At 42.4% G+C, this 14,026-nt stretch overlaps 1 protein-coding gene across 3 annotated transcripts in view; it reads right to left on the minus strand.

Annotated features, from left to right (window-relative positions):
- Positions 1–14,026, minus strand: part of LOC104040032 (6-phosphofructo-2-kinase/fructose-2,6-bisphosphatase 4) — a 48,322-nt gene that overhangs the window by 33,740 nt on the left and 556 nt on the right. The window lies entirely within an intron of this gene.

Genomic DNA, 14,026 nt, shown 5'->3' on the forward strand with positions numbered 1-14,026 from the left:
TCCAGGTTAATCCCAGAAGACTGTCTCCCATGCCTACGCAGAACATAGCAACAAACACATCACTGACTGCAGGGTAGAGTCCAGCATCCAGACGTACCCGCCTCACCCTCTGATCACTGAGGCATGCCGCCACCAGTATGCTCCAGCTTCCTTAACAGTGCCTCCAGTAAAGCCGGGCAAGTCTACAACAGCTGTACTGTAATATTAACAGAAACAACAGATTAAAAGGAATGCCGACTTAGAAAAGAATTCTCAGGCTTGTTTTACATAAAGTAGAAAATGTAAGAAATCCTTCCAAGCTCTAGGAATCCAAATCTCCTTCCTGCAAATCCACACAGTGCAGAACTGAAACTCCACTCACACACCTACCTCACAGCTGAAAACACCAACCTGATGTTATTCATACAAAAACAGCATTTTTCAGAGGTCTACAGGGTGAATTACCACATTTCAAAGGCTTGTCTGCCAAACACAAGACACACCGTCCGTGAACTCTCTTCTTCCTCAGGCAGATTTAAACCAGTGACACCTGCACAAAATTTAAATAAGGATTTGTCCAGGTGTTTGTAATGGCACAGAGGAGGGCATGGACACCTGCTCAGCCTCCTAGCCTTTATTTTTGTGACATAAAGATTTCAGCTTGATAGATGACTAACTCTTGTTGTTGATCAAACTTATTTAAGGTGGGTTTGGGGTTTTTCTGTGGTGGTTTTTTTTTTGTTTTTTTTTTTTTTGTTTGTTTTTTTTTACAACCTTAGTGCAGTAACAGGCTGTTCAAGGACACCAAGAAAACAAATACAGAAATACTGTGTCACTCCTGAGGTCTCATTTCAGAATACGGTTTTCAAGGGCACTACATTCAATTCCTAGGAAAAAGCAGAACAAATAAACATTGCTCATTAGATTCACAGTAAGTGATGGAGATCACCTTCTGCACAATCATCAACTGCTGTCCTAATACAAAGGCCTGAGAAGCAGGGCTGGTTCCTGCAGGTGAACTGCTGGGGACTCGGCTTTGTTTCCTACAGGGAAACCACAAATAAGCCTTTACTCCTCAGAAGGCTTTTATGCAAAGCTTCTGCTCTCAGGGCCACGCTGAGCTCTAAGCCTACCTGAAAAAGCACTTCTCTGCAGATGCAAAATGTCAAGGGGAAAGGCAGTCTTGGAAAATGGACTGCTGCACAGAAACAGAACGTGCTTGAGCCAAGTAACCGAGTTATACATATTCTTTTCAAATGATTGACTGACAAGACAGGAAAGTCTTATGGTTTAATGCATATAGCAAGTGGTGATTATTTCTGAGACAGAGAAATAGAAGAGACTGAACCAAGGCTTCTGCTTGATCATACAGAAACCCTACTTTGTATCTATAAATAAGCTGTATCATATGGTACCTACATAATACAAGTTCCACAATATCTACAAGTCACTTTCATGTATTTCACTTCCCTAGTAAAGATATCACTTTATAGTCCGACAGCCTATAAAACATCCATAAACCACCCCACATCTCTGCTTCCTGCCCTTCCACCATCCCTCCAGCAGAGCACCTGCTTACTACTTGGAACAAGAAAAGATGACTTTCCAGTCTTCCAGCTGCCCATGCCCTCAGCACACCGAGCACAGCACATGCAGCTCACGACAAACCAGTTCACAAACCCTTCTACAACACAGAATATGCAACGTAGATCTGTAAAATGACTAAAGGATACGCAGACACAGCCAGAGGCCACAATGTGTGGTTTGTGTGAGCAGGTGGTTGCAAAGGATGCTGTGCCAGGCCCCAAGATGAAGCGTGTATGATGTTTCAATGCGGCACTTACAAGCCCCAACCAGACTAGGACAATATCCTGGTTCCTGCTCTCACAGCAAAGCATGAAGAATCCTTTTCTGAGAAGTTCCTGAAATACAGAGCGCAAAGCAAACCTTTCAAGATAAAAAGCTGCTAAAAGACAAACTTCCTATTTTCCCCTTCCTATTGCTGATGTTTAGCAAGAACTGTTTGTGATGTTAGCTGAGCTTTCCAAGGAACACGGCACCATGACCAACCGACACTTAGAAGCTTACTGAACGGGTTATCTTGCATATTTACAAAACACGACACGAACTGAAGATTTCTACAGAAATTGATGGCTATGACGGTTATTCTCCTTCACTGCGCACTTCGCCGGGTACCGCTGAGAGCCTGCCTCCGCTTGGGGAAGCCCTGCGGTTAACCTCAGCTCTCGCCTGGGCAGCGGCAGGCCGGGACTAGGGGCCGGGACTAGGGGCCGGGACTAGGGGCCGGGACTAGGGGCCGGGACTAGGGGCCCCGGGCCGGGTTCCGCCCGCGGCCGCCAGGCGGCGCCCTGGCACCGCCCTCGGCCGCGCCGGCTGCTGGCGCCCCCTGGCGGCGGGACGCAGGCACAAACTCCGGTAAAACGCCCCCACGGCCACGGGAGCGGCCCCGCCGCGGCGGGACCAGGGCGTGTGTTCGCAGGGCCCCCGCGGGAGGGCAGCAGCAGGTGCTTCAGGCGCTGCGGGATGGAAGGACGTTTAAGCACGCCGACCTGCAGCAGATGGCCTGTGCCCTGACCATTCCCGTTTTTCACATTTCAGAAACATACAGCTAAGTTGCACTGGGAACGCTGCGCCAGGAGGTATCAAAGCTTCACAGAATGCTAGTATTAAAATACACGAACTCTTGGCTTTTAAGCACCCAAGATAGAGTCAGAGGTTGCAGAAAGCTACAGGGAAGAAAAGTCTACCTTCTAATCCCTATCTATTTTCCTCAACCAAATTTAAAAAAAAAAAATGGGGGAGAGGGGAAGTCCACACTCAGAACTAAATATCCCCATTTTTTTCTAGATATTAAACACCAACAAATTATATTTCATCATTAACCTAACACTTCTATTTCTCTAAAGCAATTCTCTTTCCACAAGGCCGTGAAGTAAATTTTATCCCTGCAGTATTAGTTATTTATGACTTTGAGAAAGCCAACAGCACCTGATCTCTACACACACAACTGGCAATAAACAGCTGGCAAAAAACTAAATCCAGGTGTTCTCTATTGTGACTGGCAGATTACTGTTTTAGCTAGAAGTAACAAGCAGAAATTAGTTTAAATTATCCCATCTTAAAATAGGTATCTACATTTTCTACGCAGTGTAATGGTGAGAGGAGGAGAGATCAGAGTTAAAGCCCTTACTCCCCTTTTAAGAAGGTATACAGAGAGGGCCATACGCCCCTGAGCTTACAACCACTCTAGAGGACTTCAACCACACAGCGCAACACAAGCTTAGTTTCAGTACAGTTTAAGGAGGCAAGAGGAACAAAGAATTTGAAAAGATCATTATGTATGAATGTCATTTTAGAAACAAAGACATGCACCAGCAGAGTCTTCAGCCACACACATATCTAACGTGTCCAGCTTCAACATCCAACCAACGCTCCCCGTTTCCACATGTACTAGATGTCTCTGACCAGCTAACTAGCAGCCTGCTACACTGTTTATCACAGTATTGTATAAAGCTTACAGGATAACTCCTACTGAACTTACAATTGATTTTTCTCTTTTCATTAAAAAAAGATGTCTAAATATACCTTCACCAGGCTCGTGGCAGCCCTTCATTGGCCAAAATCTGTACAGCTGGAAGCATCACCCAAGGACAGCCAACGACAGCTATCTAATATACAAGGCAGTTACAACACTGCAAGCCAATTGGAAGAGATGGTGACCAAACGCACAACTATGCTTCCCCCTTTCTGTTCACAAGAAACACTTCAAAACTGGATTTCAGGTGGAATGGGAGAGATTTCTCCACACACACTTTATAGGCTGTAGTCATTTGTGAAGGTGCTCTTACATGGCGAAAAGCTGCAGCTTATGGTTAATGACAGCATCCGAACTTGCAACTGCACTGAGTTTCCATTATAATGACCAAACTACTGTAGAGCAGATGGGGACACTTGGCCTGTTCAATCACATCCCTTATTACATTAGCACCTCAGCAGGGAACAGACTGCTGCCTCCCCCGGGTAATTCCCATATTCCTGATCTACAGATCAAGCCTGGCAGGTTTTTCCTCTCTGTATAAGAGGAGTCTTTAACAAGCTACCTAAAACACAGTGCCAGTCTGCTAGGTATGCTATCACCTTTGTAAGGCAAGTACTAACTCAACTTTGCTCTTCAACTGCCAAGGAAACCTAGAGATAAAGGAAGCTGCACTAGCAACTGGAAAGGTGCCTGTCTTCCTCCCAGGCTGCTCCTGAGCTCCTCAATGATGACAAAGACGATCCCTTGGGAACAGCCATCCTGCAGAAGAGATCCCTCCCTCACAAGTTAAAAACTTCTCACACCACTTCCCACTGAGAATAGCGTAAGTTCCTTCCCATGAAACAGCTCAGCAAGCACAATGAGCAACTGGGGAAGACAGGTGTAATACTGTATTAGCAAAATTACATAGTGATCTATACCTTTTCAGTTCAGTTTCTCAGGACTTTTTGTTACATCAACTTCTTAAATGAAGACTTCCTGTCCCCTCAAGACTGCCTATGGTTTTCTCGTCTACCAAAAGTACCATCCTTTCTGTTTTCCCACAGCCTAATATCCCAGGGGTCAACCCAACAAAACTGACAAATAGCCCACTAAGTCCCCAAAAATTTTGAGCATCCCACATGACAAGTTCAGCAGGTTCCCCATACCATCTCCACAGGTCATTCCATTTAGGACTTGATTCCAAACCAACTGAAATCACAAGGACCAGGCCTTGTGACACGTTGCCCTAGCACTTACTCCATTTCTTCTGAGAAACAAATAAGTTTATTACTGGCACCATCCACTCCATATCCTATTTCCTATCAGTGCCTAAAGGGAAGAAGTTCCAGTTGTCTTGAACTAGACTGCTACCTCAAAGACAAGCAAAGCCATTAAGGATTCAGAACTAAAAAAGAATCTGCCCTCAGCAATACACACCTTTACAAGTTATTTTATAAGAGTTCATTTTGCTATTAGACTTCCTGGCTACAGATCAATCTTCCAAAGAGATTCAGAAAAAAAAACCATGCGTAATCATGCTTTATATGAGAATGAGCTACTACTAAGAACACGAAATCTCTTCAGTGCTAACTGGGGAACAGAGTTAAACAACATCCAAGATCCCACACAGGCAAAACTGTATAGTTACAGATACTAGAGAGATTCCTTAAGCTGAAACAAAATAATATTCCTTAGCACAGATAAGGAAAACAACTCATATAAACAGAAAATGTTATAAAGTTAATTGGTGAGAAAAGTTCACATCTATTCTAACAATCATCACATCTGATACAAGGGAAGATCTGACAGGGCTCAGGCACTCAGGAGCCTCACACCACACTACTTTGGCTGGAGAGAGGACTAATTCCCACACCAATTTGCATTCATTGTATTTTCTTCATCATCTACTGAAACATCATATCAGTTTATCATCATGCATGCAAAACAATTGTGTTTTTCCATCAGTCCAATCCCTTACAGCAGTGTTTATGTATGGCTTGATTCCAGCACTGCTGTGTGTTTTCAAAACCATGACAACCTAATGACCAGGAAACAAGTACTAGCTATACAAGACTTTTTATCATAAGAATTGTACCAATAAAGTCTTGGATAGCTTTCCACAGAACCCACAAGTTATATCATATGCATACAAAACCTACCAGACAATCTAAGATTACTTGGAGAGATACAGGTTATCAGAAGAACATTATCTCACCAACATGTGGATTGCATGAGAATCCCAGAGCATGCACTGAGATTCACATACACAGTATTATCAACTAAATAAAAAAAAAAATACACCTTGCCACACTGTCACTCTGTTCCTTCATTATCAAATGAACCATTCTTGAAAGCGCGGCTATTCAGAGTACTTTTGTTATTTCTAAATATATAAACATGTTAGTTTAGATGTTTATCACATTTCAGAAGAAATACTGGCTCTCTTTTAAACATGGGAGAAACCTCACATCTGAAGATAAACCCTATCAATGAGATGCCATTGTTCTCCTGCAAGGAAGTTTCCTGTGTTAAGTCTAACATGAAGCATAGATTTAAGGCTGGTCTGTATTAACTGTATTCTTTAAATCTGAAGGATAAATCACTAACTCTTTACACCACCAGTCCAAGCAGCCACCTCCCACCTTCACCTCTGAGAGAACATTGAAATTATTTCCTTGAAAAATAGGCCAGGTCCTCAAGTGGTGCTTCCAGGTATTGCTTAAAACTATTTCCATCGTCACAACATTAAGAAACATTTTAAATCTTCCTGTTATGACACAACATAAAGGAAAGATGGTATCCATTATTCATGTTGTCTGAGAGCAACAAGTGTTAAGAAATGCTTTGTAGCTTACCATATACCAGGGACTTCAAACTATTTACACGACAGGGTGTGTGCTTCTGAGAAGTGCAAAAGAGGACATTAAAATACATGGCATTTGCACAAATTACCTATTTACATTCACAGGTCTAGAGGGTAACTGAAAATACTGAGTTTCCAAGATAAGTCTACTGAGGACAGCTGTTCCTACACATTGTTCTGGTAGTATCCGATGTTGTTACTACAGTAACAGCACGTACAGTCTTGCACAACCTCTGGATGACCAGTGGGTGTACCCTGATATGCTCACCTCTTCCTTGGAAGAGTGTTTCTCCTCTGCTGTTACTGAGGATCTGTGACACAACCCAGAAAAACCACAGCTTGATAAAATTTTAATATTTGAAAGATAAGGAAAAGCATCTTTAACCTGCATAAAAAGCTATCTCTACTAAGCAGTCTGAAAGAGTTTTTATAACCTTAAAACTCTATTCCTTTCCAGTGACATAAGCATATTAGAAAAACCTTCCCAATTCCAAGTTTGGGTTTGCTGTTATGAGTAACAGAATAGTTAAAAGGAGGACAAGGGAAGGATTAGCAATTTTAAATAAAACAGATAATCCCTTCTCCAGGCTGAAAGGCTTATGAATTATGCTCACTTACAGCTAGTTTTGTAGTAGATATTTTAACATTCACGACATATACATATCCTTTGTCATTTCATTCAGCTAGGATGCCATGAATCCCACTTGTTTATAACAGCTAGATCTGGGCTGCTAAATATAAAAAATACCAAAACATGGGCAGCTGCCTTCTCAGAGTGGAACCAAAATACTTAATGCTACCTTTAAAACCAAGCACTATCAACTGACTTCAGAAGTAGTAGCTCTCAGAACAGCCACTTTAAAGTAGAACATCTGTAAAACCTTACTACATGCATTAGGAAAGTTGTCTCATGAGCTAGAAAAGGAGAAATATATTGACAATAAAGAGTATGCAGAATTTGCACGTCATCCAAACGCAAGAAGTAAAACCATGAATTAAGAAAAATCATGAAGGCTTTGGGACGAAGCTACCTCTCAGGTGGCAGTGCTTTAAAAGATAAGAGGTAAGGAGAATGTAGGAAGCACCACCAGGGGTTTGGGGCTTAAAATATTAAATGACCACTGATGGAGAAATCAAAGAGAAAAAGGCAAGGAGGAAGACAGCCGCTGTACTGGGTGACAAACCGTCAGAGGTGTAAAGTGCATCTGTGAGTCATCAGCACATAATAGAAGTTGAAGCCATGTGAACGCCTGAAATAGGACATGGGAGACAAGGGCAAGGCAAGGTCAAACTGTGGGAAGAGGAAGAAATGCTGGACGGGGAGGGCGGAAGAGTATCATGGAAGAAACCCCCAAAATTTCTTAGAATAAGCAGTGACTGTGCAGAGGGGTCACAGATAACAAGAACCCAACAGGGGTCTTCAAACATTTCAGTGACATAAATAATATGTAAATAGACAGAAGCACACAAAATGGACTCAGAACAAGAGAGGCTGAGGTGGAGGTTGTACACAACCTCACGGGACTAGGCTTGGCTAAGAGCTAGAACACAGAAAAAAATGGGGGGGAAGGGATTTAAAGGTCCAACAGAGTACAGTACTCCAGCATACATTAACGTATGGGATAAGTAGGTCATTAAGGAAAAAGCCCATGGCAACGGAAGCTAGAACAAACAAGTTAATGGGGGAGCAACTGGGCCCAAAGTCCTCTACATGCACCTACAGCTATACTTGGTTTCATGTGTGTACCACAGGCAACAGAAACAGGAAAGCCGGTTTTTGACAGTAAAGAATAAATCCCTCTGGAAAGCCAGCATGGAGAACCAACACTGACAAACTGAGAAAAAAACTCACAGCATATGTGATGCCAGCTGCCTCTGAAAATTTTCTTAAGCTTTATGAAAAAGGAGTGTATTAATCCAAATAAAAATACATGCAAACTAGAGCAAAGCTTCTTAGAAGCTACTGATGATGCAATTCATATTAATTTGGCAAACTGCAATGCTGTCATGTAGTCTAAAACATAGCAGTGAACGGAAAAAAAACACAAGCCAGACATATGGAGATCCAAATCGCTGGAGAATCTCAGTCTTCATAGCCTCCAGGGTAGATTTCTCATTTTCTCTGTATTTTGGAAGTACAGATAGATAGCTTATCAGCTTCCTGAGACTAACAGGATCAATATGTAGATGAGGAAGCCTAACAAGGATAATAAAATTATGACAGCCAAAATAATCTCATTTATAGAGTGCAGACAGGCTGAACAGCACAAATGCTACAAATAATAACTCTTGCAAGGGAAAAATTTACCAAGCAAGAGTTGATATTAGCAAAGAAACCTATATTTTTTAAGGCAAAACCCCTGAATTTTCCTTATATTCCTAAAAGTAACTGTTTCAGCACAAGTCTCCCTAGAGAAAATAAATTATCAAGAATGATTCAGGTGTGCAGAAGGCCATACTCCATCACATATAGCATATGTGAGAGACTGTGGCACCAGAATATGTAAATACACATTCAAACATTTAAAGTTAAATATAAATTGAAAGCAAAACATATATGGGATATAAAGATGGAAAAACAAAACAAACAAACAAAAAAGAGTCAAAAGAAAATAAGCACACTAGCCCTTATACACCTGCCTCCTCCAGTGAAACACTAGCTGTCCAGGCTTGCTGGCTCCAGCCGCCGCACAGTGGGTTGTCTGTGTCCTCCTCCAGCCTCCCCCTCACCACCAAGGACATCTGAAGTCATTTACCAATTTGAACCTTATTTGACACAGGACAAAAGTCTCAAAAAAAATTAGTCTCCTACATTCTAGTGAAAACCAGCTACCAAGAGAGAAGAGCTGCCCTGCCAATGCTCCCACTACACAAAGTGCTTCGACCTTGTCCCATCAGACACAAGATTAATGCCAGATGAGTCCAAGTCCTTGGAACTGACTCAACCTGGGGAAGAAAAAGCAATTGCAACCCCAAGACCTAAATCCATGGAAGACTTCTCTTTCCAGAGCTGCTTGAATTTTAAACTTACATATTCTAATCCCCAAACAGGGCACTTCTCAGGGTGGGAGGGGAAGGCCACTACATTGATCTCCTACCAAAAATTAGTAACAAGTTCAGCTCGAACAGGAGTGCTTGTTTCCTCCATGGCAAGGGCTGTCTTACTGCTTTCCCCCTGCCCCCCCTTCACATCAGAGTCTGCCTCTCACAAGCCATCTGAAATTTTTTAATTGCAAGAGGTCATGAACTCCTGAAATCACCACATTGTTTTGGGGAAATCAGTTTCACACTGGTAATAGAAAAACTACAATGCTCTTCTACTTCCCCCCTCCACCAATGCAAAAGGTAAATGTTGCAGGGCTTCACGCTTAAGAATATCCATAGGGTTCCCACAAAAAACAAATGTTGCTTGTTATTAACTGACAACGTCAATTAGATTTCCAGGGATATATCATCATAAAAGAAAACTTAAAAGGAAGAAAAGGCCAGACTTAAATCTAAATATTGTTGTGGCAGAAATAATCATTAGAAGCTGTTTCAGATGCATGAAAACAATATGTGTTTGTTGTGCTCCTTGATTAGTTTATGTCAAAAGAGGCATGTAGTGTCATATGGAAGCTTTTAACTATAAATAAATCATCACAAATATTTTGTCCCTTGCATCATCTGATTTAAGCTACTCACTGGCAAACTGCATATAACCCAGTCATGAGGATTTCTTGCTGCTTAAGGAAACCTTCCCATTTATGTACCTAAAACATACTCGGGATCAAATCAAGCCTCTGCAGTTTCAGCACCGACTAACGCAACTAATAAAATACACTCCTGTCTCCAAATGGAGAAATAATTCCCGTGTCAATCCATTTCAAAAGGTGCAACACCCCAAGTGGCTGTTTCGAACAAGGCAGAAATAGCACATCTAACCCACTTCTAGGTACCGCTAAACAGCTACGTACCAACCCCACAACAGATTTGTGACTGTTGTAACTCTAGTTCAGAAGAGAACAGCTGCCAGGGAGCCTGGATTGCATGGCTCTCCCGGCAGTCCAGCGATTACCAGTGCCAAGGCACAACACGCGTGAAGCCAGGTCCTAAACCATGACACAAAGACTTGACGCTATGCAGGAGAAGAAAACTCACATTTGGAAAAAAAATTATTTGGGAACAAGTTAGGTGGTCAACTCTAGAGTGAAGAGGGAAAATAAGAACTTATAACCCATTCTGATTTACCCTTTCCTACCTTTTCCTGCTTGTGCATGGCCTGTAAACAAGAGAGTAACGTACTGAATCATCTGGAAACTAATGTCACACAGTCATTTCAGATATCCCAGTCGTACTGAAATTACACCAATACATACAAAGTTAAAGCTGTAACATGCATATTATTTCCACAAGGGCACATGACAAATGCACCCCATTTTATCAATAAAACATTAAAAAACATCCCTTTTATCCGTCACATGGATAAAAGTCAGTTGCAATTAGGAGACTCATAATTTGCATTCAGGACCTACCATAGCAGCTACATGCTTAAAGACTTCAGGATTCATTCCAGTGAATTGCTTCAGATCCTTTAATTCTGCAGACACCAACATCCAGAAGAACCCCCCACTCACCAGCTTTTCAAATGAGAGATGAGTTTGACACAATAAAAACACCACCTCAAAGGCACCTACAACTGCACTGCGTGGGTAAACTTAACACATTTCACAAGAAACCACAAATATTGCTTCTTTTTGCATGGATGCAAATTCACAGCCCCACCACATTACAGTGATTTTACTTAAAACAGCTACATTGCATGCAGCACCACCCAAAAGCTACAAGGTAAGCACTTCACCTAGTAATACGTTGAGTACAGCTGGAGATTAGCATTCCTAATTAGCATGTGATTACAATATTTAGGGGCAGGTTTTGGCACGCACCCAAGAACAAGCCCGGTTATTAGCCAGTCTAGTCCCACACGGTATCTTGTCAGGGTCGGCCAGGCCAGCACCCTCCCTGAAACCATTCCTCCGCACAACCACATCATACCTGAAATAAACCTGCCACCTCTGAGAATAACAACCTGTGTGAACAAGCGGGGGACTCCTTCCTATGTCCCCACTTTGAGCACCTAATAAAAATTGAGTAAAAGCAGGAATCAATTTAAAATACTTAATTTTAGCCATTGGACAGCCCAACTAGACAGACTAGTGAGTTTGGAGGTCGTTATTCTCCTTTACTCCCTTATACACTTTAATTTCTTAACCTCTTGTGCTCTTGGGAACTGCAAGTCAAGTGCTATGTCTGCTACAAAAGGCTAATGGAGTAATTTTTTAACTTAAAATGGGGGAAAGAGGCTTCTGGGAAAACCCAGAGCAGACTCAAGGAACGCAGCAGTTTTCACACCCATGGCTGGTGCTTCCTCAGTTGTATTTTGAGAGTTTTTACCCTACTACATTTGCCTTGTGACTCTTCCCAAGATCCTGCCCCACCCAGGGCGTGGGGACACAAGCCTACGCTATATTCAGTAAATAAAATTAAAAAACAAACAAACAAACAAAAACACACAAAAACCAAACAATCAAAAGCCATACATAGCAAGAAGGTGAGATTCCTCCACCAGGTCATTTCCAGAAGAAAGCTGAAACACTCCCCAAACGCATGAGATTTTCCAGCATTTTAAGTCAAATTTTAACTCATCTCAAGGAAAAACCTCTGGACATTACGTGCATGGTTTAAGCCCCAAGGAAACCATGCCACTTCAGTGAGCAATTTAGTACACATCTGTAGTGCTTTGTCAGCATCCCCAAGTTGGATTTACCAAATCTCTTACTCGTAAAAGCAGAAGGAACACTGATGCAATCAAATTGAGAAAAATATTGGTGTAACCAAGATGATTCCTTCAAACCAGATGGGTGACACACAAAAAAAATGAAGTGCTAAATGCATGTAATCCAACAACATCCTAATACTGGTAAGAGCTATAAATATAAACTTAGTACTTTTTTGTAACAAAATGTCCTCTATCACTTGACTAAAGTTGACTCTTCCTTCAAATGACCTAAAAAAAATTCTGAAACAAAATCCTGCCCGAAACGCTTTGAGCTTTGGGCTCTCATCCTGCATAAATATCCCTACATGAATTCTCTCATTAGATAATGCGCCGATTTAAAAGGACCAGCACCTTATGTAAATGGATGTTATTGCTTTTAATTGCAGCCATAATTATGGGAGTGCCTCGCAACTGAGTAAGGCCACATTAAGCAAACTTACTGGAAACTTCGCAAACTGCTCCACAACATTTTGGATGAGCACCAGTTCCACAGCCGGTATTTATTCAGTCCCATCTTCAGCTCTCTGCAGAGCACTACAAAATCAATTGACCCCATATGGGATCACTCTGATTTGCACTTGGTTTAGTATGGTTTTGCCTTATGTTAACTAGTTTCTCTTTGACATTTAGTAACATAAACTGTTTAATTCAGAATTAATGTTTTTAAAGGTTTAAAAATCTTAGAATCTTCAAGTTTCTTCAACATTAACTTTTTTTTTCCTCCCCACAGTCAAAGAGCCACCCAAGCACAATGGGACCTGCTACAGAGTCAACACTGAGCTGGGCTACAAGGTGCTAAGAATGAGCACCAAGAGCAGTATCCATCTCAGCAGGTCCCCAGCACAGCTGACAACCTGTGGCTCACTGAAGGTGCTGGCACAAGCACTGCGCAAATGACCCAAGGAACAGTGCAGGGTTTTCAGTTCAGCCACGGGTAAGTGGTGGCCCATTGCTGTGTTTCAACCGCTGGATCAGGGTCCCCCCTCTTAGTCCAGGTGGTTTGGAAGCCACCAACCTTACTGAAACCATTTCCATGCTCTGGGTTGGAGTCAGGCATGGATGAAGTAGGCAGCTGCCTACCGTAATGCCAGCAGAAGCAAAGTGATGGCTGTGAACAAGAGCAATCCTCTGAGTCACTGGGCAGGAGCCACAGCCACTTTACACCCAACGACACCCAATTTTTGACGGCACCAGGCAGCTCAGGGTGCCAAGCCAAGGATCCCCAGTCCTGTTAACAGACCTCTATACAACACTGCTCTGCCTCCATCCCTGCTTCCCCGTCCTGCCCCACAGCTGCAGGAGATCCCAGGAAGACACCAGGCTTATCTTCCAGCCTGTGTAACACAATTTTCCTGGAAAGGGAGGAAAAAACACTCAAACATACTGAAGACTGAGCCTACCTTTAAAAGTTTTGGTGTACTTGCGTCACAGCTGTCATCCTGCATTACACAAAGTGCCTAACAAACAACCCAGACCCCTCAATCCTCAGGGAGAGTCAGCCCTTTCCAAGGAAGGCTCCAACGAGCCAGCAGCCAAATCTCACAGGACAAGATACAAAAAGATGCAGATTATGTGTTTTGGTGGTGTTGCCATTAGGAATACGGGAAGGACAACGAACCGGTTGGATGAGCATTTACCAAAACACTGATTTTACAGCCTCCCTCGGCCAATAGAAAGCATCAGTGCTTGGAGGAGCACAATGTAAATACACCTTCCCACAGACAGTTAAAGGAAAAAAAAAATCCCTCAGAGCAAAGCAATTTCCAAAAATAACTCGGAATGCAAACGGCTGCTGGTATACTAAGATTCCCTCTTTCCACGCCGC

This window comes from Phalacrocorax carbo, chromosome 6 (assembly GCF_963921805.1).
Source record: "Phalacrocorax carbo chromosome 6, bPhaCar2.1, whole genome shotgun sequence".
NCBI classification, from domain to species: domain Eukaryota; kingdom Metazoa; phylum Chordata; class Aves; order Suliformes; family Phalacrocoracidae; genus Phalacrocorax; species Phalacrocorax carbo.